The sequence below is a fragment of the Oryctolagus cuniculus genome, chromosome 15, assembly GCF_964237555.1.
Source record: "Oryctolagus cuniculus chromosome 15, mOryCun1.1, whole genome shotgun sequence".
Classification (NCBI taxonomy): Eukaryota; Metazoa; Chordata; class Mammalia; order Lagomorpha; family Leporidae; genus Oryctolagus; species Oryctolagus cuniculus.
The window spans coordinates 57,090,038-57,115,618 of record NC_091446.1 but is presented as its reverse complement, the minus strand read 5'-3'; the positions used below and the strand labels follow the sequence as shown (position 1 = coordinate 57,115,618).

Below are 25,581 nucleotides of genomic sequence, written 5' to 3'. Positions count from 1 at the left end.
TGAGAGCATTGGCTCCGTGGGTCCGGTCGGGTCGGGCCTGGGCGCTGGAGCTGCTGTGGCTCCCGCCGCGGCGGGTGCGATGGAGGCCGTAACGGAGTCCAGCGTTCAAGCTGGGGAAGGACCAGACAGCCGGCGGTGCTAGTAGAAGAGGCGGTGGAGGCGGCGGAGGTGGCGGTGGCAGCCCGGGCTCTCCATGAGCAGGCGGCGGCAGCGACGGGTGCAGCGGAACCGACGGTTTTCGGTTCCCGGGGAGGATGAAGACACTGTTTGAAGAGATCAAAGCATCAATTAAAAATAACTGTAACCAAGATCGATCGTTTTGGAGGCCTGTTATTCCTTGGGGAGGTGTTTTTACTATCAAAGCTGGCCGCAAAGCAGTATCCTGTACACCACTCTATGTTGAAATAAGACTGAAAAATCCCTGCACCATAGATGGATTCCTGATGTTGTTATATGTCATTCTGAATGAAAATGAAAATTTCCCCAGGGAACTCTCTCTTCATCTTGGTAGAGAGTTTGTAGACTATTTCCTTTATTTAATGGACACCTACAGCTTTGCAACTGTGAAGCTACTTTGGATTTGGGACAAGATGGAAAAATAGCAATACAAATCTGAAGTTCATAAAGCATCATTAATAATTGATTTATTTGGGAATGAACATGATAACTTTACCAAAAATCTGGAAAATCTTATGTCTAGCATTTAAGAGAGTTACTGTTCCAACTGGAGATACCCAACTCGAGTGCAGGAAGATCAGCAGCGTACCATTAATATAAATCCTCCCCAAGAAATTCCACATGGAAACTTAATACGACTGGCTGTGGATGAGTTATTCTGTTCCAAGATTGAACTGTGTGAAGAGCGTGGTTGTGGTGGCTTAAGAGAATTTGCCCAGCGAGTTTTCTGTCACGGGGCACCCCCTTTTGTTGTCTTAAATATGCAGCACTGGAAATCTGAAGATCTGGCATATGTACCTTATTATTTGGATTTATCTGATCACAAATATTTATTGGAAGGTGCAACATTATTTAACAAAGATGAGCATCATTATTCTGCAGCTTTCCAGACTGATGGACATTGGATGCACTATGATGGCCTCAGAAATGTGAACTTAATTTTGTTAAATAAACCCCCAGAGTTTCAAAAAAAAAAAAGAACTAAGAGCATTACCACTTTTGATGAAAATCCTTCCTAGATACAGAAATATGGAGAACCACTTCTCTGTCTTTGGCACAAAGCTATAGTATAGTTCATCTGATGCATCTTAAACAAGTCACTGGACACTGTTAAGGTAGAAGCCTATTCCTTCATGGCTTCCGCTTACGGTGGACACCCAAAGAGCACAGCTCACAACTAACAGTCACTTCATCCTCCAGGTATGCTGGTGCAGAAATAGCTGTTTGGTATTATCTATTAAAGTCTTTGCATGTATTTTCAATTCTTTCTTCTCCCACCTTAGGAAAACATAGAAAATGTATTCAGAGATTGCTATACCTATAATGTGCTGCACAGAGGTAGTACAGGCACAGGAGAAGTTCTCACTGTGGAGAAATAACTTGGACTCCTTTGCAAGACATGAGTTCTGCAAGGTAGTGGCTTCTGCTTATGTAGTATAAATTGTGCTTGAATCCACAAAAGAATACAGTTAAAATTTCACTCCCTATTCCTGAGACTTGAGAAAGAGAAGACCACGTAACTCCACGTCTGAAGTGTATAGGGGCCACTGCCATGGAACTCTATGACCCAGTTGATGTAACACAGAACAAGAAAAACCATTCCCCCCTGTAGGGAAAGGGAGTCGTGCTGGAAATACAGACAAAAGGCAGGGAATTACAGGCAGAAAAGCTTTGAGAGTATCCCAAGGATTCTGACTCAGAACTACCTGGTGGGTGGCAAGGCATATCATTGTTTTTTATTTTTTTATTTATTAATTTATTTATTTTGACAGGCAGAGTGGACAGTGAGAGAGAGAGAGACAGAGAGAAAGGTCTTCCTTTGCCGTTGGTTCACCCTCCAATGGCCGCTGCGGCCAGTGCACTGCGCTGATCCGATGGCAGGAGCCAGGTGCTTCTCCTGGTCTCCCATGGGGTGCAGGGCCCAAGCACTCGGGCCATCCTCCACTGCATTCCCTGGCCACAGCTGAGAGCTGGCCTGGAAGAGGGGCAACCAGAACAGAATCCAGCGCCCTGACCGGGACTAGAACCCGGTGTGCCGGCACCGCAAGGCGGAGGATTAGCCTAGTGAGCTGCGGCGCTGGCGCAAGGCATATCATGAAAGCAGTACCAGACAGGCCAAGTATCACAACAAATGTATTTAAGAGGGGTAGTCCATCCAATGGGACATTATTCAATTGTGACAAAGACCATCCTCAACTACACACAACAATGTGGTTGAAATTTACACTCATGGGGAAAAAGTCCAAGAATAAAGTACTCAGGTGTCATTTTTCTTAAATAATGGAAAAAACCAAACCAAGTCAATTTGTACTAATAACATCAGAATAGCAGTTACTCTTGGGAAAATGATGTGTCAGGAAAGAGGCAAAGGGAAGTTTCTCGAACCCCTATCAATTTGTTGAGCCACTGCTGATGCTATAGGAGGTTCTATTTGTGATAATTTATGGGACCACGTGTCTGTGATGTGCACATGGTTTAAAGGTGTGTTGTACTTCAATACAAACTAAGTCTGAACATGAAAAAGATAGGACCTTATTACAAGGCACATAGGGATTCTGAATGTAATCTATCTAGATGCTCTTATGGAAAGCTGATGGTCAGTCATATAGTTAAGTCACTCTTTATAGAAAAAGTTAGAAAGCACATCATTCTAAAAACTAAGTGGAAAAAATCTTTTCAGGGGAAGTAATATATGCCACTTTATGTAAAGTAAAATCGTTTCAAATATGCTATTGTAAAACCAACAGAAAAGAGTTGCAATTCTACATGTAAAATGTATAAAGTGGAAGAAGCTTCATGTTTTTCATTTAGAAATACAAAAATTTTTCTTTAGTAAATAGAGTAAATATATTTTATTGTTTTAAAATGGAAAAAAATGTATTTTAAGGAGAAACTTAGAAATAGCATAAAATGATGTATAAATTCCCTCAGATTTTTTAAAATGGCCTTCCTAGTTTTACACAGAAAACAAATCAACAGACTATAAAAATGCACATAATGACACTAATATATACGATTATTCTCAAATTTAAAGTTTCTTCAATTTAGGAGTGTGACTTCACTAAAGAAATAAGAAATTTATTTAAAAAGCAAAATGGAGGAGTACCTAAAAAATTGATCTATAATTTCACCTATTAGCATTGCATTTCCTCTAGGGTTTACGAAATTCACAAGTATTCTACTGCTGGGCACTTGATCTAGTAATTAGAACACTTGAGATGTCTCAATTCGGCAGCAGAGTTTTAGCTTCAAGTCCCAGATCACTACCAATTCCAGCTTCCTTTAACACACACCCCGGGAGGAAGCAAGTGATATTTCAACTAGTTGGGTCCCTGCCACCGTTGTGGGAGACCTAGACTGAGTTCCTGGGCCCTGGCTTTGGTCCACTCCAGCCCCTAGACACAGCACACTGTGGGAATTTTGTGAATCAAACAGTGAAAGGGAGTGTCATTCTCCCCCTCCCTCTCAAATAAGTAGGTGGGAATAGAATTTTTACAAAATTTAAGATCAAATAGTAAGCCCAATATTTCAACAATTGCTAGGCAAATCAGGAAAGCAATTAAGTTGAATTCATTTTGAAAAACCATTAAACTGATGGTAACTAACACTGAAGTTTCCCCAACTGTATAACATGGTCTCAGACTTGAGTTCTCCACAAGAGCTATTCAGTCTTCTTGAGTTTGGAAGCATAGTATATTCTGCACACACCCCCAAAACAGCCATGAATCACTTTGATTAAATCAGTTTTGCCAAAGAGTCCCTTGGAATTTTGTTTCCTGGTGGTAATGTAAAAGGGTATTCAAATAAAATAGTTTAACCTATGTATTCAGGAAACATGTAAGTTATCTGAAAAAATTTAATATATTAAGTTATTAGTTGCCTATTTGTGATTGGTGTGATGATGATTTTCAGGACTTTCATTTTGTTTCTGTGGTAGAGTGCACTCCCCACTTAGACATTTTTAAGGAGATAAGCAAGTTAACATATTGTCTTCCAATTTTTCTGTTTTGTTCCATACTTGAAAGCCATTCCCACTTAAAGTCATTATACAGAAAATATAAAGGTGCCATAGATTACTTAAAAGCCCTGAAGAGTTGTTTTCTGTTTTGACTTTACACATCCAAGCCATCTGAAGGTTATTTTAGTAAGAAGTCAGACGAGTATAAATGTCACCTTTTTTGATGGGTATTCTGTTGTTCCAGTAATTCTTTCTTTTGATTTTTCTTTTGGCTTAATTTTTTAAGGTAAACAAATTTCATATATTTCATAAATACAGGTTTAGGAACCTAGCAATACTTCATACCCTACCCTCCCTCCAGCCCTCATTCCCACCATTCTTCCTCCTTCCTCTCCTAATTTTTACAATGATCTACTTTTTGTTTACTTTACTTATATAGAGTTAATTTTATGAGAATAAAGAATTCAACAAATAGTAAAAAGAAAATGCAGTGTTCTTAAAAGTAGAAACAAGGGCTGAAAACAATTGACATGTTGAGATTTGATGGTTGCTTTACAAATAAATATTTTTTAAAAAAATTTAATATTACAGAGTGGGGGATGCCTTCCATCTTCAAGTTCACTCCCCAAATAGCCACAAAGGCTAAAACTCCATCCAGGGCTTCCATGAGGGTAGCAGGGGCCCAAGCACATGGACCATCTTCCACTGCTTTCCCAGATGCACTAACAGAGAGCAGTCTCTGGAGCAAACCAGTCAGGACTCAAACTTGCATATGGGATTCTGGCATTGCAGGTGGTAGCTTATGTTGCTGCATCATAATGACAGCCCCTAGTAAGAAATTTTAAACAATCTACTCTGGCCATTGTGGCTATTTGGGGAATGAATCAGGGATTGAAGTTCTCTCCCCCATCACCCTGTAACTCTGCCTTTCCAATAAATTAAGAAAAAATATTAAAAAGTAGTTGATCTAAAAAATGTTAAGAGCATCTTTTTGTCCATCATCATCAGCTGCAGACAGATTACAAAAGTATGGATAGAGTGATTCTAGACTGCAAAAACAATAAAGAGGTATATTGGAATTGAACAGTAGAAACATTCTTCAGGGGTATCACATTAAATTATGTGAACTTGAAAATTATGCAAATTTTCTTGTCTTCTCAAGACCAATATTTTGTGTAAAAGCATCTAGAGGTATGTGTCTTAATTTTTCTTTCAATGTAATTAAACATGAAATTAGTTACTCTCTGCAAAATTACAACGATTACAGGTTTGAGTCACCAAAAATATACTTCAAAGAGAAAATCAGAATCTGAATGTGTCAGGAGAGGCTATTTAATTTAATGCAATGTTGTAATGATTCTTTACTTTTATTTCTCATTTCTGATAGTACCATAGTAGACATCATATAATTATACTTTAATTTTAGCTCATGAAACACAAAAGATATTAAATACCACTTCTGCAATTCTACTTACCAATGTTAAGTCCCATGTTTACAGTTTTATTGCAATGTATTACATGTGGGTTCTTATCAATATGCTTATGTGTTTAAACCTCTGAGCATTATAACCTACTATTCCTCAATTCCTTAGGAATTAAATCTATCTTTGGTACTGCAGAATAAGCACACTTGTAACAGACCTTCAGTTGGTCTGATAAATGGTCTAGTGGGTTTTTTTTTTTTTTTTTTCAAATCAGCTGGGAGAAGTCAGGTGACAAATGATTTCCATTAGCTTCAGCAGAATGGAAACAAAACAGATCAATACAAATGATTTGCAGCAAGTTTAGATCATAAATTTCCTTTTGCCCTCGTACATCATTTTAATTTAGAAGTTTTTTTCTTTTCATAGTAGAGAAAAAAAGTCATTACAGAATTGAGAATTCTAGTTACAGTAAACTGTCCCCGATTTAAGGTGAGACCATTTTAATGCACTATTAATTTTATCCAGTAGTACACAACAATATTATTTTAAAATATGGCAAACAATAAAAATGTTAATGAGCCACGTTCTGGAAAATTAATTTAACCCGTAAGTTGTGTAAAAACCATAAAATGCTTAAATCTACAACATGAGCTTTTTTTGTTTCTATTTTAATGGGAGACTTTCATTGGTTAATTTTATTTCTTTAGTACTCTTTCTTAAGCAGTTTCATTATATCTGAAAATATGCCCTCACTTCCTTGCTTGGGCAAAAACTGTATTTTATCTCCATGCATTATCTTTGAATAGTAGCAAGTTATAGAAAAAATATGACGGGGTAAAATGAGGAGAGGTAAAGGAAAAAACAAATCAATACAGCAACAAAAAAGCAAATACAGGTTTACTTTTCCTTTTCTCTGAATTATTCCCAAGTAATATACAGTCGTGGGAGAATCTTTGCTAAGACTTAGAACCACACCAAATGATTACCAAGGGAGTCCCAGCAGTTAACAGATTTATTTATTTATATGTCTTTGAGGGTCCATAATGGTCTGAACATAAAACTGTCAATCATGCTTCATGCACGAAGAGTTTTCATCCTGAACAGTGTTCTGCCATACCCGGGAATATGTATGAAGCCATTCAGTGCACTCCTGGGATTTCCCTGACTTCTGTAATGAGCAGCTAACTTTCACATCCACGTAAGAAAGGAAGTTCAAACTCACCCACTATGTGAGAGGTAACAGGTGAACAGTAGCTGGGGTACATGGGGCCCTCGCCAGCTGACCCTTATTGCTTCATCAGGATTCCATAACATTTCCACATCACTTAACTTTTTTCAAGGTGATTAGAAATAACAATTTAAATCCCAAGATTTCAGCAATAAAAATAATCACTTTGGGATGGAGCTAGGAAAAGAAGGCCCAAGTATTTTTACAGAATTCCCAACTTTCATTTGCAATGGGTGAGTATAACTGAGAGCTTTAAGGACCAGGTTATGTTTATGCCTCGAAGAGAAGATCTTAAAGGAAAACTTCAAAATTTACCTAGCTTTACTTACTGGCTGAAATAGTTTCTCTAGATGAATTATAGAGAAAATGGTAGACCTTGTTGGAAAACCTGGTTCTCAATACTGACATCATTTTTAAAATCCTCTGTATGAGCTCTAAAAATAATTCAAATTTTAAAGTAATATTTACAGTAATTTAAATATTTCAGTATCAGTCAAAATAATACTGTCTAGACCTTAGCTCCTATAAGCTTGTTTCTTATGCCAATGAGTTCAACATCTCTATCAGCATAGTTGAATTCTCAAAAGCATGAAGACCTTATCCAGTCTGCCTGCATTCAAATCCAGGCTTTGGATTTTACCAGCTTCGTGATCTTGGGAATGTTACTTAATGTCTCTGTGACTCAGTTTCATCAACTGGGAAATACAAGCAACAGTTTTATTCATCAATAGGATAGTGATCAGGAGTGAGGAAGTTCATATGGCAGAATTCTTACAATTGTTCCTGGACCATGTTAAGGCCTGTGTGTCTATTATGAGAGCTCTATTACTTTTTAAATCATTTTTATTGGTTATGTACAAAGAAGAGCAAAGACTATTTGCAAATTCCAGTTGAGAACTTGGGAGAAGCAGTAGATGCACACAATTACTTTTAAAGCTTTTTGCCAGGAATATGCTACAAACTACAGCTCTTGCAGGTATCCTGATACATATGATGTGTTGGAGAAGTCCTGCTGGTTTTCCTAGGAAGCAAGTCATCATCACATAAGAAATATGACTATCCTGACACATACATATGGTAGAGGTCTTGGGGAGGCTTTTGGGGTCTCATGAGTGCAGTTGAGTTTCCAGGGAATAGGCAGCATTAACACCATGAGGATGAGCCATGTTAGAAGCCTAGTGTACACCAAGTAGCAGAAGACTGCAGCCACACAGATACTGCACCTGGGACCTAACTCGAGCTTTCAACAACTCCAAACAAGTAAACAGTATGACTGAAATGAAATGGTTCATTGTTTGATGTTGTTAGATGTTGAGGATATTCACCAGCTAGTAGTACCAACCAGGATACCATCAGCTCTGTTTTCTTTCCAAGAATCCAATTTCAAGTCAATTCTTTGTCTTTTTATTCCTACCTACTTCTGTGGTCCTGAACAAGCTATTAGCCTGGAATCTGGGTCCACAACCTTGCCATCGGAATTTTCAAATTCCCTATAATAAATATAATTCATTATTCATTCTTTACAATTTATCCTACTCTGCAATCTTGGTCACAAATTATTCCAATATTATATCTCTACTGGCTTCAAGTAATTTTTTTGTTCTCAATTGATATCTGGCTCTTTTTTTTTAGCTTTTCTTGGTGGTAATATAGAAGCTACCCTTTCATGGAAACAAAATTATTCTTTGCCTTAAGTAATGAATATTGAATCATAAAATCACTGACTTACTCATACACAAAGAACTAGAATTTGACTCATCATTTGAATTCAAACGATTTTCTATTAAGCATAATTTGGAACTTCTCTAATTCAAAAACATTATACTTCAATAGCGTTCTTTCTGAGCATCACGCAAGTTCCTCAAGGTTTCCCACTTTAGAATTAGAACTGAGGCTGGCGCTGTGGCTTAGTGGGTAAAGCCGCTGAGGCATCAGCATCCTACAGAGGCAATGGTCCGAGTCCTTGCTGGTCCACTTCCCATCCAGTGAGAAAGCAGTGGGCCTGTCTATTCACATGGGAGACTCCTGGCTTCAGCCTAGCCCAGACCTGGCCGTGGTGGTCATTTGGGGAGTACACCAGTGGATGGAAGACACTCCTCCCTCCATCTTTCTCGCCCTTACTCCCTCCCTCTATAAATAATTTAAAAAAAAAAAAAAAAAGACTTGGCATTGAGTTATCTGTCACCACCAGCAAGTCCTCCTCCACATCTGCCCCAATTTAGAGTCAGCCGATTGACTCAGAATCCTCAATTTCCTGCAGAACCAACATCCCATGTGTGATCAAAGAACTTCCTTTCCAGAATCTTTAATGTATCATTTTCTACAAACCGTCAACTTCAGATTAGTCACATATTTCCTATTGCTTAGTCACTTGAAATTTCATGTGATTTGGAAAAATGCAACAACATGCAAATTGATGCTACTGCAACTTACAATTCTGGGCCTTCACTCACAGAGCTGAGCCTTCAGGCATTTGTCACTTTTTAAGTTTTATGTGTTCCATATAATGCCAGGGGCCCTAAATAGTAAAGTAAGTCAAGGAGAAAAAATACAGGTGTTGAAAATAAAAAGATTTCACTTTGGTATAATTATAGAATTTATACAAAATGAGAATATTCCTAATTTTCTAATATAATCTGCTACATGATAGTGGATAAGTAAATATACATTGAATTAGTCTATTGCAATGACAAATGGTTTAAAATTAAACACTAAAAATATTTAATAGAATCAAAATATAAAATATCCAGGAAAAATGTAAAAGTTAACCAACCACCTAGTTGGCCAAACTATCAAATAATAAAGAAAAATTTTAAAATATATCTAAATTAAGGGAGAGCTTTATTGTGGACACGACTTTAAGAGTCATTTGTGAGGAGGGGCCAAGATGGTGGTATAGCAATAGGATGTTCTGAGTCACGAAGCGGAGGGGGGAAATAGATAGGTAATAAGCAGAGGGGATACAAGCCAGTGATGGAATCATGAGAAGTTCAGCTTAGTAGCCCAGAAGTCCACCAGTGACTGCTAATGTCCATGCTAAGGGAACAAAGAGGAAGGAGAAGTGATGGAGGTGGAACAAAAATACAGCAGACAGACCAAACGAGGACATTGGCGTTGCCCTCCCCTCTCCCCTGAGATCCAGGTGAGAAGCTGAGAGTACTCGGAGCTGCAGATAGCAGCAGGCAAGGAAGCTTGGTGAACTGTGTATGAAGCTCCAAGTGGGAATAAGGAGAACTTAGAGGGGGAAAAGTGGAGAGATTAGGCATGCCATGGCCCATATATGTCTCCCCACACCCCAACCCGACCTACAGCTGGAGGGGAGAAGCCATACTGATTGTTTACATTTTCGAGTGTAAGCAGGGGGCTGCTGCAGTTGCCTCCCATACACATACCCATCAATTGTGGGGGCCACCTCACAACACCCCCCATCCAGCAACAAGGATCACAACACTTCAGAGTGATTCCCTCCACACCACACAAGCTGTACAACAAGGAGTAGTCTGAAACAGTGAAAACCAAACTCATTTCACACACTAATGAGAAGCAAGCCCAGCCCCAAGAGGCAGGACTTAGTGCACCAATGCCCTGGTAGCCACCACTATCACAATCTAGGAAGAAATAGGGCTCCAGAAGCAGGCTACATGCTTCCACTTACAACACATACATAGCAGCTCTTAGCAGAGAGAAATTACACCACAGGTACAAAGTGACAATTTAAAGATAAAATCCACCAGAAATGCCAAGAAACAAAGGAAAATTCCTGAATAAGAATAAAGAAGACTCTGTGGACTCCCCAAAGGAACAATATAATGCTTCAATAATGGAGGCTGAAGAAGGAGACAGAGGATATGTCAGAAAAGGAATTTAGAAAATAGATTGCTTCAAAGCAATCAAACAAATTCATGATCTAAATGAAAAGCACTCCCAAGAAATTGATATTTTTAAAGAGAAGCCAGAATAAAATACTAGAAATGAAGAATTCAATAAATCAAATAAAATATACAGTGGAAAGTCTCAGCAATAGAATAGATGAGACAGAAGGAAGAATATCAGAACTACAAGACAAATTTCCAGAAATAGTAGACCAAATACAAGAAGAAATTAGAAAATTAAAAAAATTACAGTTGGAGATTTACAAGATTTTATCAAATAACACAACTTATTGATCCAAGGAATTCTGGAAGGTATACGAAGAGAGGAAGGATTAGAACGCCTCCTTAGTAAAACAGTGACAGAGAACTTCCCAGTCTGGAGAAAGAGACATTTCAAGTACAAGAGGTACACAGAGCTCCCAGTAGACATGGCCAGAAAACAACTTCACCATGACACATTATAGCAAATTCACCTCAGTGAAAGACAAAGAACAGATCTTAAAATGTGCACAAGAAAAGCAACAAATCACATTCAGAGGAAACCCAGTTAAATTCACTCCCAACTTCTCATGGCAAACCACACAGGCAGGCAATGGTGAGACATATTCCAAGTCCTAAGAAAAAAAACTTTCAATCCAGAATACTGTAACCTGCAAAACTCATTTATGAATGGAGAAATATGGATCTTCCATAACAAGCAGAAATTCAAAGAATTTGTAACTACTCACCCAGCCCTACAAAAGATGCTCAAGAATGTGCTAAACACAGATATAGGAACATCACTACAAAAGATGAATACAGAAAATGACCCAACAAAGTACAAATGAAATCCAAAGTACATAAGCAGGACTATTCAAAGAAACATGGCTGGGTAAAGGCAGTATTTAACAAAAGTCACACTGAATGTAAATGGTCTCAACTCCCCAGTTAGAAGACACAGACTGGCTGAATGGATTAAAAAAGAAAACCCATCAATTTGCTACCTAAAAGAAACAAACATTACCAACCAAAGACTCACACAGACTCAAAGTGAAACTATTAAAAGAGACAAAGAAGGACACTATATAACGTTTAAAGGATCAATTCAAAAGAAAGATTCGACTAACATAAATATATATGCACCTAATTACAGGGCACTTGGCTATTTAAAAGAAAAGTTAAATTTAAAGGGATATATAGACTCAAATACAATAGTAACAGGGGACTTCAATACCCCACTTTTAGCAATGGTCAGATCAACCAGACAGAAAATCAACAAGTAACCAGAGTTAATCAACACCATAGACCAAATAGACCTAGCAGATATCTACAGAGCCTTTCACCCTATAGCCACAGAGTGAAGTTTCTTCCAGTGCATGGAACTTTGTCTAGGATTGACCATACACTAGGCCATAGAGCAAGTCTCAGCAAATTAAAAAACCAAAATCATATCATATAACTTCTCAGACCACAATGCAATGAAGCTGGAACTCTAGAATCTCTACATCATATGCAAACACATGGAGAATGAACATGTTTCTGAATGAACAGTGGCTCATAAAGAAATCAAGAGAAATCAAAACATTCCAAAATAAATGAAGACCGTACAGCCTAACAAGATTTGTGGGATATAGCAAAAGCAGTGTTAAGAGGAAAGTTAACAGCAATTGGTGCTTACATCAAGAAATTAGAAAGGCACCAAATAAATGAACTATCTACGCACCTCAAGGACCTAGAGAAAGAATGGCAAACCAAACCCAAAACTAGTAGAAGAAAGGAAGTATTTAAAATTCGAAAAGAAAAAATTGAAACCAAAACTAAATACAAAAGATCAGCAAAACAAAGAGCTGGTTTTTTGAAAAAAATAATAATAAACAAAATTGACGTACAATTGCCCCAACTAACCAATAAAAGAGATGACCCAAATCAATAAAATTAAACATGAAAAAGGAAATGTAACAACAGACTCCACAGAAATAAAAATAATCATCAGAAACCAATACAAAGAGCTATATGTCAACTAACTGGGAAACTTCAAAGAAATGGATAGATTCCAGGACACACACAATCTACCTAAATTAAGTCATGAAGACATAGAATATCGAAACATACCCATAGCCAAGATGGAAAATGAATCAGTAATAAACACCCTCCCAACAAAGAAAAGCCCAGGACTGGTTGACTTCACTGCTGAATGCTACTATATATTTAAAGAACTAACTCTAATTCTTTCCAAGTTATTCCAAACAATTGAAAGGGAGGGAATTCTCCCAAATTCTTTCTAGTAGCCAACATCACCTTAATTCCTAATCCCAGAAAAGATGTAATTGAGAAATAGGACTACAGACAAATTTCCCTAATGAATATAGATGCAAAAATCCTCAAAATTCTGGCCAATTGAATCCAACAGCACATAAGAAAGATCATTCACCCAGATCAAGTGGGATTTATTCCTGGTATGCAGGGATGGTTCAACATTTTAAATCAATGTAATACATCACATCAACAAATTCAAGAACAAAAACCATATTATTATCTTAATAGATGCAGAAATAGCATGAAAAAATACAACTCCCCTTCATGATGAGAACTCTAAGCAAATTGGGTATAGAAGGAACATTCCTCAATACAATCAAGGCAATTTATGACACTGCTATTCAATATAGTCCTGGAAGATTTAGCCAGAGCCATTAGGTAAGAAAAAGAAATAAAAGGGATATAAATTGAGAAGGAGGAAGTCAAACTATCTATATTTGCAGATGACATGATTCTATATATGGGGGATCCAAATGACTCCACACTAAAACTATTGGAAGTCATAGAAGAGCTTGGTAAAGTAGCAGGATGTAAAGTCAACACACAAAATTCAACAGCCTTTGTATACAGACAATGCCTCAGCTGAGAAAGAACTTCTAAGATCAATCACATTCACAATAGCTATAAAAAAATCAAATACCTTGGAAAAAATTTAATGAAGGATATCAAAAATATCTAAGATTAAAATTACAAAACATTAAAAAAATAGAAATGGAAATAGAAAAATCTTCCATGGACATGGATTGGAAGAATATCATCAAAATTTCCATTCTTCCAAAAGCAATTAACAGATTCAGTGTGCTACCCATCAAATTATCAAATACATTCTTCTCATATCTAGAAAAGTTGATGCTGAAATTCATATGGAGGCACAGGAGACCTTGAAAGCTAAGCAATCTTATATATAAAAAAAAGCTAGTGGCATCATAATACCAGATTTCAGGACATTCAAGGCAGTTATAATCAAAACAACCTGGTACTGGTACAAAAATAGATGGATAGACCAATGGAACAGAATAAAAACACCAGAAATCAATCTAAACATCTACAACCAACTTAATTTGACCAAAGAGCTAAAACCAATCCCTGGAGCAAAGATGATATCTTCAACAAATGGTGTTGGGAAAACTAGATTCCCAAAGGCAGAAGTATGAAGCAAGACTCCTACCTTACACCTTATACAAAAATCTACTCAACATAGATTAAAGATCTAAATCTATGACCCAACACCATCAAAGTCATTGAGAACAGTGGGGAAACCCTGCAAGACATTGGCACAAAGAGTTCTTGGAAAAGATCCTAGAGGCACAGGCAGTCAAACCAAAAATTAACAAATGGGATTACTTCAAATTGAGAAGCTCCTGTATGGCCAAAGAAAGAGAAAAGTGAAGAGGCAACCAACATAATGATAAAGGATTAATAACAAGAATCTACAAAGAGATTAAGAAACTCCACAACAACAAAACAACCCACTTAAGAGATGGGCCAAGGACTTAGACGTTTTTCAAAAGAAGGAATTCAAATGGCCAACAGACACATGAAAAAATGTTCAGGATCACTAGCTTTCAGGTAAATGAAAATCAAAACCACAAGGAGGTTTCACCTTACCCCAGTTAGAATGGTCTTCAAACAGAAATCAACAAACAAAGGCTGGAGAGGATGTGGGGAAAAAGGTTCCCTAATCCACTGTTGATGGGAATGTAAAATGATAAAATCACAATAGAAGACAGTATGTAGATACCTCAAAAATCTGAATATATACCTACCATATAACCCAGCCATCCCATGCTTGGGAATTTACCCAAGGGAAATGAAATCAATAAACAAAAGAGCTATCTGCACCTCCATGTTTATTGCAGCTCAATTCACAACAGCTAAGACAAGGAATCAAGCTAAATGTCCTTCACCAGAAGACTGGATAAAGAAATTATGGGGTATGTACACTATGGAATGCTACACAGCAGTAAAAAAAAATGAAATCCGGTCTTTTGCAACAAAATGGATCAATCTAGAAAACATTATACTTAGTGAAATAAGCCAGTCCCGAAGGGACAAATATATTTTTCCCTGAACTGTGAGAATAGCACACTTAAAAAGAAAGTTGTAAAGGGAAATTGACACTTCGAGAAGCAATGACTTGAACAGCTCTCATCTTTACTATCGAGGAACAGTTTTTTACTAATTTTTAATTTTTTCCTCTTATTCATACTATATGTTGAGCTCTATATACATATTACTAATTCTATGTTAAGTAAGTCAATTGAAAATACATCTCAGTAAAAAATAAGATGAGGAATAAGAGGGAGAAGGAAGTTTGTAACCGTAAAGCTTACAGTAAATGAGGATAATAGCACAACATATCAAAATTTATGGGATACAGCAAAAGCAGTGTTAAGAGGAAAGTTTACAGCAATAGGTGCCTACATCAAGAAATTGGAAAGGCACCAAATAAATGAGCTTTCAGTGCATCTCAAGGATCTAGAAAAACTGCAGCAAACTAGACCCAAATCTAGTAGAAGAGAAATAATTAAAATCAGAGAAGAAATCAACAGGATTGAATCAAAAAATTTCAAAAAATAAAAGCTTTAAAAAAAGATTCATTTGTACAGGTGTCTGTTTCATGCAAATCTATATATAGTTCAAAGTTAAAATAACTTTCTTAATGCTTGTTATTCTTATGAAAATTTAAGGGCTAAAATTACCCAAGATTTCATTAAGGACCAACAACATGGCAAAACTCATTCTATCAATATAGTGCCTTTATGTAAAGTTACAGTATTTGGGATTGTATGGTGTTACACAAAGGATGGACAAATCAGCTAATGGGATTGAATTCATACACTTAAAGGGGACCAGGTATGTGAGCATATCTGATTTAAGGTAATGGGAACACTGCAGAGAAGTTAGGCAGTATAATCCATTCAGTAAGTGTTAATGACAAAGCCAGATGTATTTATATGAAAAGAGCAGGAAAATGGAAATCTAACCTAACTCAGATATACTGTGTGTGTGTAGAATAAAATACAAGAAACTCTCTAAAAGAGATCAGTGAATTAATGCAGATGGACATATGTTACTCTAAGAAGCATGTTTTAAGTAGAACAAGAATATTGTTTAGACTACTAAAATTAACTTTTGGTTTTAAAACTTTAGGCATAACAAAGTTAAACTCTAAAATGGTATTTGAAAATTGTAACAAATAAAAGCACATAAATAAGAAAACCTAATTAAGGGCAGGTATCATGTGCAGCTGGTTAAGCCACCAATTTGGGCAAATGCATCGCATATCAGGGTGCCAGTCTGAGTTCTAGCACACCTCTGTGTTTGATCTGGCTTACTGCTAATGAATCCCAGGAGGCAGCAAATGACGGCTCAAGTACTTGATTCCTTGCCACCCACATGGGAGACCCAGATGGAGTTCCAAACTCCTGGCTTTGGCCAGGACAAAATCTGATTTTTGCAGGCATTGAAGAGTGGATGGAAACAGATGGAAGATCTCTCCAACCCTACCCCTTTATTCTATGCCTTATGGAAAAATGACAGTAAACATTAAAATAGAATTTTACAAAAAATGAATAACTACCAATCAGCAAGAAAAATAGAAACATACAAAAGGATAATAAATCTTATAGAGTGTAACAAACTGAAAAAATTCAATTTCATGAGTCATGGAGGAAATGACATTAACGTTTCAATGAACTATACCCAAAAGAAAGAATAAAATAAAATTTTGGGTGTTTGTATGAATATACAGAAACTCAAACATTTGATTTCGGGAACAAAAATTCACAAAATCACTTTGAAAACAGTTTGATATTATCTAACAATTTGAAGATATAAAAAACCCAACAATTCTCCTTCTAAGTATATACACATAAGCAGTATGAATATATTCATATGTGAACTCAGAATCATGTTTAAGTATATTCATAACATTAATCATAAAGCCCCAAACTAGAAGCTATCCAAAAAAAAAAGAAATCTGGTATATAAATTATGGTGCATTTATATACTAAAAAACAACCACAAAAAAAAATCAACTCCAACTACAGAAAATAATTTGATTTAATTTTCTAACTACAGTATTAAGGCAGAGAATCCAGATGCAAACTAATAAAGAAGGTATTATTCTATTTATAGAATGCTCAAAGTTAGACAAAGCCAAGCTATTCCTTTGAGGTATATATTCTCAGGTAGCAACTGCACAAAGAAAGTGAGGGATAACTATCTTTAAAATGAGGATAGTGATTGCCTTAAGAAAAAGTAGTTTGTAACTGGGATGCAGTTTTCAGGATGATCACACTCTTTTACATCTTGATTTTAAAGTGACTTTAGGATGTGCCCTGTACATTTCTAACTGAGCATTTATATGCAGTTTTTAGTATTTTTAATGTAACAAGGCTTAAAAAGTCAACATCACACTTTTATATTTTGCATCCTATTGCTTCATCTACTTCTGCCAATTATAAGTTTATTTTAAAATGTGGTAGATATATTTAATTAGAAGAGAAAGAAAAAGATGGAGGCTATTTCAATGACTCTGTGGAAACTTATCTTTGTAGGGGAAAATTCCTGACAAACACTGCTGGCTCAGCAATGGGAGGTCACGTTTAACTAGCCTTCTGAAATTATTTAAAAATATTGCATCCATAATAGATGATAGAAATTCAATGATGTAGTACCTTGTATTTTACTCCAGGCAAATAGCTGTGTCGTACTTGAGAGATTAATGACTAACCTAACAAGTTATTGAATAAGAGGTTAGAAATCCTGCTAGAGAGCAAACTGACAGCAGCATTCCTTTTACTCATGACCCTTTTACTCCTTTATCTGGTGAGTTTCTTTCAAGAATACCTTAATTATAAGAGGTCATTCATCCTGTGGGAATTACTGAGCCTTTTAGAACCACAGGAGTCAAGAAAGGCAAGGTTCATTCAACTCTCTTCTTGGGGCCACCCTGTTCAAAACTCTGGTCATCTGTTCTTTCTCTTTTCTCTACTTTATCTTTTTCTTCACTGCATTTTCCTTCCCAAACATATCCCATTTCCCTCTTGGGGGACAGAAATGGAATACTCTTCCAACCAGAGGGAAATATCATCTAACAAGTGTTTAACAAAGTCTACATCTTTTTTAAGATTTATTTGAAAGGCACAGTTGAGAGAGAGAGAGAGGGAGAGAGAGAGGAAAAAAAATGGGAGAGAGAGAGAGAGAGAGGGAGTCCTTTCTTCCGCTGATTCACTCCCCAAATGGCCACAATAGTTGAAACTGGGCCAGTCCAAAGGCAGGAGCTTCTTGCAGGTCCCCTGTTTGTGTACAGACTTCCAAAAACTTGGGCCATCCTTTGCTGTCTTCCCAGGCACATTAGCAGGGAGCTAGATGGGAAGTGGGGCAGTCGAGACTTGAACCAGAACCAACATGAGATGCCAGCACTACAGGAAGCAGATTTACTGTTTACATGACAACAACAGCCCCTGTCTATCCTAGGTTTTAAACTCAGAGATCCGGACATAATTTCAGTAAGAACAAAAAATTTACTAAAATGTTACTGTTCTGTGTTTTAATTGTCACTTTCTTGAAGATGGAAAATACGACAGACATGGCACCTTCTATTTAACCAGTTATCTTTCACAAGGAACAAGAGAAAAAAAAATGAATCAGGAGATTTGGTCATTGTGTAGTTAATCTAGCCTAGCATATTTTAGTAGATACCATAGAATCTGTTTTGTCAGGATCACTCAGGTTTTGGGTCTATAATAATCAACAAAACTGATCATTGTCACGTTCCTATTTTATCTTTGCTTGAAAACTGGATTCTGAAATTTGTGTTTCAACATACACACTCACACACACACACATGCAACACAAAACACTTACATTATGAATATTTTCCTGACAGTCATCTTAAATGTTTTATTCACTCATTCTCTCACAACATTATTTTTAGTTATCATTTGAGACACTGAGGCAAAGTCAGATACAAAGCTTCCACCTGCTGGTTCACTCCCACATTATACCCGAAGGCCAGGGCCAGATCCAGAGGCCAAAACACAACCTAGGCTTTCCATGGGGCTAATAGGAATCCAGTTATCGGAGACATCACTAATGCTTTCTGGGGTCTGCTGCACCAAGAAGCTCGAATTGGGAGTTGAAGCTACAAACTGAAGTTGAGCACTGCAATGTAAGACACAGGTGTCTTAAGTGGCAGATTCTACACTGGCTCACTTAACAGTGTTTTCAAGTGATGCCAAAGACAAACTTAATCATATCAGAGCCAACATGTTCTGTGCATTTTGAATGAAACCAGCCTAAAGCACTGAGCGATTCTGCACACACATTGACTTGCTTTTCTTGTGCGTTAATACTTGATTTACCAACTATTAGTAAACTAATCATATTAGGAAATGTAAAATATCATTCTTAATCTTATGTAAAATTATTACACCAAAGAACATCATAAATCCCCAAATCAGAGTTTTCCAGTGCATGCATCATATGTGAAGAATGACATCACTTTCAGGAATAATTTTCAACAATCAAGTTGGTTCATTGCCTCTACTTTGTACGCCATTTATCATACTTTATTATTCATGTGTATTTTTATTTCAATTTTCCTCCAGACTAGGACTGTCCAATAGAACATTTTGTGGTAATGGAACAGATATGCATCTGCCCTTCCCTATAGGTGATCATTCAGCCCCAGGTGACTAGGAAGCACTTGACTATGGCTTACCCCTGTCAGAATGTACTAAACATAAATTACATACACTTGCTGTTTCAAAACTCAGTCCACAAAATAGAATGCAAAATATATCATTATAATGTGTTATATAGTATATATATTACATAACACAAATTTTGAAATGATACTATTCTGAATATATTGGGTTACATAGATTATTATTTAATCCATTTATTCATATATGGTCAATGCTAGCCTGCAGAAAAAAAGTTTTCTATACAGTGTTTTATCATTCCATTGTCTAAGACTCATTTTAACTTTTATATGAAATATTGTTCACAATAGAGCGTCATGTTTTAAAGTCTTTTTGGCTTTCTTAGTGGTTTTTATTTCCATTTCTTTTTTTTTCCTTTTTTTTTTACATTTTTTTTAACTTTTATTTAATGAATATAAATTTCCAAAGTAACAGGATGAAAGGGACTCTCTGTGGCATAGAGGGTAAATGTGCTTCCTGCTGTGCTGGCATCCCATATGGGTGCTGGTTCCAGTCCTGGCTGCTCTACTTAGGATCCAGCTCTCTGCTATGCCCTGGGAAAGCAGTGGAAGATGGCCCTGCACTCACAGAGGAGACCTGGAAGAAGCTTCTGGCTCCTAATTGGCCCAGCTCCAGCCATTGCAGCTGGAACCAGCAGATACAAGACCTCTCTCTGCCTCTGCCTCTCTGTAACTCTGCCATTCAAAGAAATAAAAATCTTAAAAAAAAAAAAGGATGAAAGTAATTGTTTCTATTTTTTATAAGCTTATTTACCTCACAGGGATATTCTTAAAACAGCTTGAGAGAATTTCAGGAAAGTTTCTGGGATTTTGTTATACAAATAATTTGAGAAATGCAGTTTCCTATGTCTTTGATCATTAAAGCTGGTAATAGGCATTTTTGATAGAAAAAGACAATAGTGGCATTTTTTTCTGGATAAAATGGTAACAGCATACAATCTATAGTAAGTGCTGAACAAATATTTGCTGAATGAATAAATCCATTTTTCAAAATATATCCAAATATCAAATTATACAAATTTATTAAATCCATGAGCAGCATTCTATTGTACTAATTGTAGGAGTCTACTGCCATACCATCCTGAACGCACCCAATCTCGTCTAATTGTAGAAGGTGAGAAAAAAATGAGTGTTAATATATTTTTATGATAAGTTTAAAAAGTAACTGAATTTTTTAGGTCAATGATTTTTAATTATTCAAATCTGAACTTTTTATTATAAATGTGAAATAAGCACAATAAAAATAGTTTATTACAAGTTTAGTAACAATAGTAGTCATTTAATACATATAAAATTAAAAATAAATTTAAGTGAACCTTATGTTTCTTTAAAGATAATACTTCAAGTGAAATATACTGTGATTCAACAAGATAATTACTTGGTGGTAAGGTAAATAATTGAACTAATCAGATTTCAATTACTTTCCAAGAGGGAAAAGATCCTAACTACATGTTGACTTTTAAAATATATTTTAAGATGTTTTCAAAATTATCAAAATAGCTGAAAATTTCATTTATTACAAATCCATACAAGTTGTTATTTAAGGAAAGTAAGTCAGGTCAAATGTGTCATTGATAGGAAGTCTGAAGGAGACTGTGCAGAAGACAAAGATTTTCTCCTAGAACCACGTCATGCAAATGGCGCCTACGCTGGAGCAGGATTAAGCATCCTGAATCAGTAAGTTCATCTCTTTGGGGTAGGTGTTTGGCACAGTAATTAGGTCACTGCTTGGGATGCCAGCATTGCATACCAGAATGCCTGGTTTGTATTCTACCACCCTTGTTTCTGATCCAAAAGACAAGCAGCTAGAGGAATTGATGAAAAAAAAAAAAAAAAAACCCACGGATGCACACTGCTAATGGCTCAAGTACTTCTGTCTGACACACATGGGAGACCTAGATCCTAGATTAAGTTCTCAGCTCCTAGCTTCAGCCTGGGTGAGCCTGAGTAGACCAGTGGCTACAAGAGTTTCTCTATCGCTCCCTCTCAAAATCCAAACAAATAAAAATAAAATAAACCTCTCTGAATTTCTCTGTGTCAGAGGTGTGGCTACTTATGAAAGAATGGTTGTGAAAGAGTGACCTTATCCTATCCTGTGTCTAATGGGAAAGTTATTAAATGTCTACAAAATAATGGGAAATATCCATGAAATCAAGTTATTTTTCCTTGTTGATGGAGTATTCCTTCAATCCGTGTCCTTTCATTTCCAAACAAGGAGTTTAAAGAATTCCAATTATCCCTATGTCATCTGGACTGTACTCACTTTCAGAAACGCTATATCTCTTATCCCATTTTAACTGATTTGACAAGTTTCTGAACAGCAATGGTCCATCGGTAATTTGGCTCCCATTCATGTGAAGAAATGTTTGGTTTCACTTTAAAGTATTTGGAAATAGAAGAGGAAAGTTTCTGAAGCATATGGAGAATTCAGGATTAATGAAAGACAGGTGAATCCATCACTGGAAACACTTCTAACACCCTGCATCATGACGCTGGCTGATAGATATGCTCCTTCAGCAAGCCCTGTGTGGTGCTCCGTGAACAGTAGGCATTGCATCAAGCTTGTAGACACACTGGAAACAAACTTCAAACCTTTGAAATACAGTTAGCATCTCAAATTGAGGATTTCTCTAAATGTTACCGTTTTCTGTGGTTATAATTTGATGCTATTCAACTATTCAAAAAATTGGTTTCAACAATCCCCTAAGGAAATATTTCTCACAGAAATGCACTTTCAATTTTTCTGTGAGACAGAGTTACAAACTATCAGAGTTCTGTAATGACTTCCTATAGTTGTGAATGCCTAACAGATGTCTATAAATAACATTATGTTAATTACAAGAAATTGTTGAAATAAGTTTCAAAATTTTGAACAAAAGTCACATTGCATAAAAGACAGAAGACAGTTTATTATACCTTACATCATTATTGCATTCTGACAGAAACTACTGAAAACTAAAACAACAAATCCAATTTTCAGAGTCATACTGTTAAGATTGCATGATTCATCACAGCTATAGAAACACCTGCTTAGAATAACATCCTGATGCTAAGTGTAGAGTACTCACTTATTTTGGTACTCTTTATTATTTTATGTTAACATAATGTTTCATTAAATTTAACAAACCTCATTTTTCATACAACAGTGTCCCAATCTTAGCACTGAATCTGGGATTTTTTCCCCCAGGATTTCCCTAAACGTAGCACCATAAAAAAGGAAATATAAAAAGGGTGAGATCTTTATCCAGTCTACTGTTGATGGGCATCTGGGTTGGTTCCAGGTCTTAGCTATTGTGAATTGAGCTGCAATAAACATTAGGGTGCAGACTGCTTTTTTGTTTGCCAATTTAATTTCCTTTGGGTAAATTCAAAGGAGTGGGATGGCTGGGTTGTATGGTTGGATTATATTCAGGTTTCTGAGGAATCTCCAGACTGACTTCCATGGTGGCTTGACCAGTTTGCATTCCCACCAACAGTGGGTTAGTGTCCCTTCTTCCCCACATCCTTACCAGCAACTATTGTTGGTAGATTTCTGCATGTGAGCCATTCTCACCAGGGTGAGGTGAAACCTCATTGTGGTTTTGATTTGCATTTCCCTGATTGCTAGTGATCTTGAACATTTTTTTCATGTGTCTGTTGGCCATTTGGATTCCGTCTTTTGAAAAATGACTATTGAGGTCCTTGGCCCATTGCTTAAGTGGGTTATTTGTTTTGATGTTGTGGAGTTTCTTGATTTCTTTGTAGATTCTGGTTATCAACACAATTATTCTTAGGTGTTTAAATTTAACTGAAAAGTGATCCCTGTTAAATCTAAGAGTGGGAATAAGAGACGGAGAAGATATACAATTTGGGACATGCTCAATTGGACTTACCCCAATTGGTGGAGTTAGAAACGTGCCAGGGGATTCCAATACAATCCCATCAAGGTGGCATGTACCAATGCCATCTCACTAGTCCAAGTGATCAATTTCAGTTCACAATTGATCACACTGATAGGTCTAAGAGTCAAAGGGATCACACAAACAAGACTAGTGTCTGCTAATGCTAACTGATAGAATAAAAAAGGGAGAAAACAATCCAACATGGGAAGTGGGATACACAGCAGACTCATAGAATGGCAGATGTCCTAAATAGCACTCTGGCCTCAGAATCAGCCCTTAAGGCAGTCAGATCTGGCTGAAGAGCCCATAAGAGTATTTTAGGCTTGGAAAGCCAAAACACTCTAGAAAACAAACAAACAAACAAACAAACAAACAAAAAAAAACAACTAAATGAAAGATCTGAGTGAGATCCCAGTGGAAAGAATGGGGCCATCAAAGAGGGAGGTACCTTTCTCTGAAGGGAGGAGAGAACTTCCACTTTGACTATGACACTGTTGGAATAAGATCAAAGTCAGCAAACTCAAAAGACTTCCATAGCCTTGGCAACTCATGACTAGAGCCTAGGGAGATTACTGATGCCATAAACAAGGTGTCAAATTGTTAAGTCAACAACAGGAATCACTGTCACTTACTCCTCATGTGTGATCTGTCCTTAATGTGTTGTCCAATGTGAAGTAATGCTATAACTAGTACTCAAACAGTATTTTACGCTTTGTGTTTCCGTTGGGTGCAAACTGATGAAATCTTTACTTAATTATACTAAATCGATCTTCTGTATATAACGTTAATTGAAAATGAATCCTGATGTGAATGGAATGGGAGAGGGAGCAGGAGATGGGAGGGGTGCAAATGGGAGGGAAGTTATGGGAGGGAAGCCATTGTAATCCATAAACTGTACTTAGGAAATTTATGTTCACTAAATAAAAGTTTAAAAAAGAAATACACACACTGAAATACAGCAATAGTAAAAATATCATTAAATGAAAAGGGTGAGATCTATCACCATTAGTAAATATTTATGCAGTAGCGGCTATTAGCTAACAATCCTAACACTCTGACACTGTTGCATTGTAATAGTAACCAATTTAGGGTTGGATGCTACTGTTTGCTTTCACCATGTTACAAGCCACTCTCAATCTTAGCGAGTGTAAACAAGAATAATTTAGTAGTGCCTAGTTCTTAGGGGTTTCATCATCAGTTCCCATCTTTTGCGGCTTTTCTGCTGATATTACTTGGGCTTACAGTTTCACCATCAGTCATTTGAAGGCTGATTTGTCTATACTGAAGGAACACAAAGGTCTCAGGGTTGATGCTCACTCCCATCTGTAGCTATCACTTGTAGGCAGCCTGCACTTACATACTATTGGTCACAGTTTTCATAGGAGCCCATAGAAGAATAGTATCAAAACATAAGCACTTTTCAAGTGCCTTCTTGTATCACATGTTTGTCCAGAACAAATCATATGATCAAGCCAAGAAAAATCCAGTTTAGGCTTCCCCAGAGCACAGAAATGGATAGTTTTGATTAAACTGAGGACTAATGCTCTAACAATCTACAACACTGGAATAAATATTTACTAATGAAATACAAGCAAGTCAGATCTTTATATTGTCCTACTGGAACCAAATTAACACATTAATTAATATTTGCCCTTTTCTTAATCTAGAAATCAGTCTAGTAATACATTCAAATATGTATTTATGCAATTTATTTTAGAAGGTAAATTTGAAATACATTAATAAATTTAAGTCTGAAGAAAAGTTTTCCATTTTCTTTCTTCTTTCCCATCCCAATCTAAGGATTTGGACATGAATGCTTAGGTAGACAGCAGAGAGAAAACAATGAATGGTCCTTAATAGCTACTCTTATTCCACAGACAATGCTATGAAAATAGAGAAATCCATGCTAAAACACAGAAAGGTGCACAGATGAAAAGCATTTTAATTTTCATATACAATAATCCTATACACTTATCTGTGCCCCATCCAATCAGAAACTCTTCACACGCAAAA

The 25,581-nt window shown here is 36.6% G+C and overlaps 1 pseudogene; it reads left to right on the top strand.

The window, feature by feature from the left end:
- The first annotated feature begins 15 nt into the window (after window positions 1-15).
- Window positions 16-21,376, top strand: LOC108178442 (uncharacterized protein C14orf28 homolog pseudogene; annotated as a pseudogene).
- The last annotated feature ends 4,205 nt before the right edge of the window (window positions 21,377-25,581 follow it).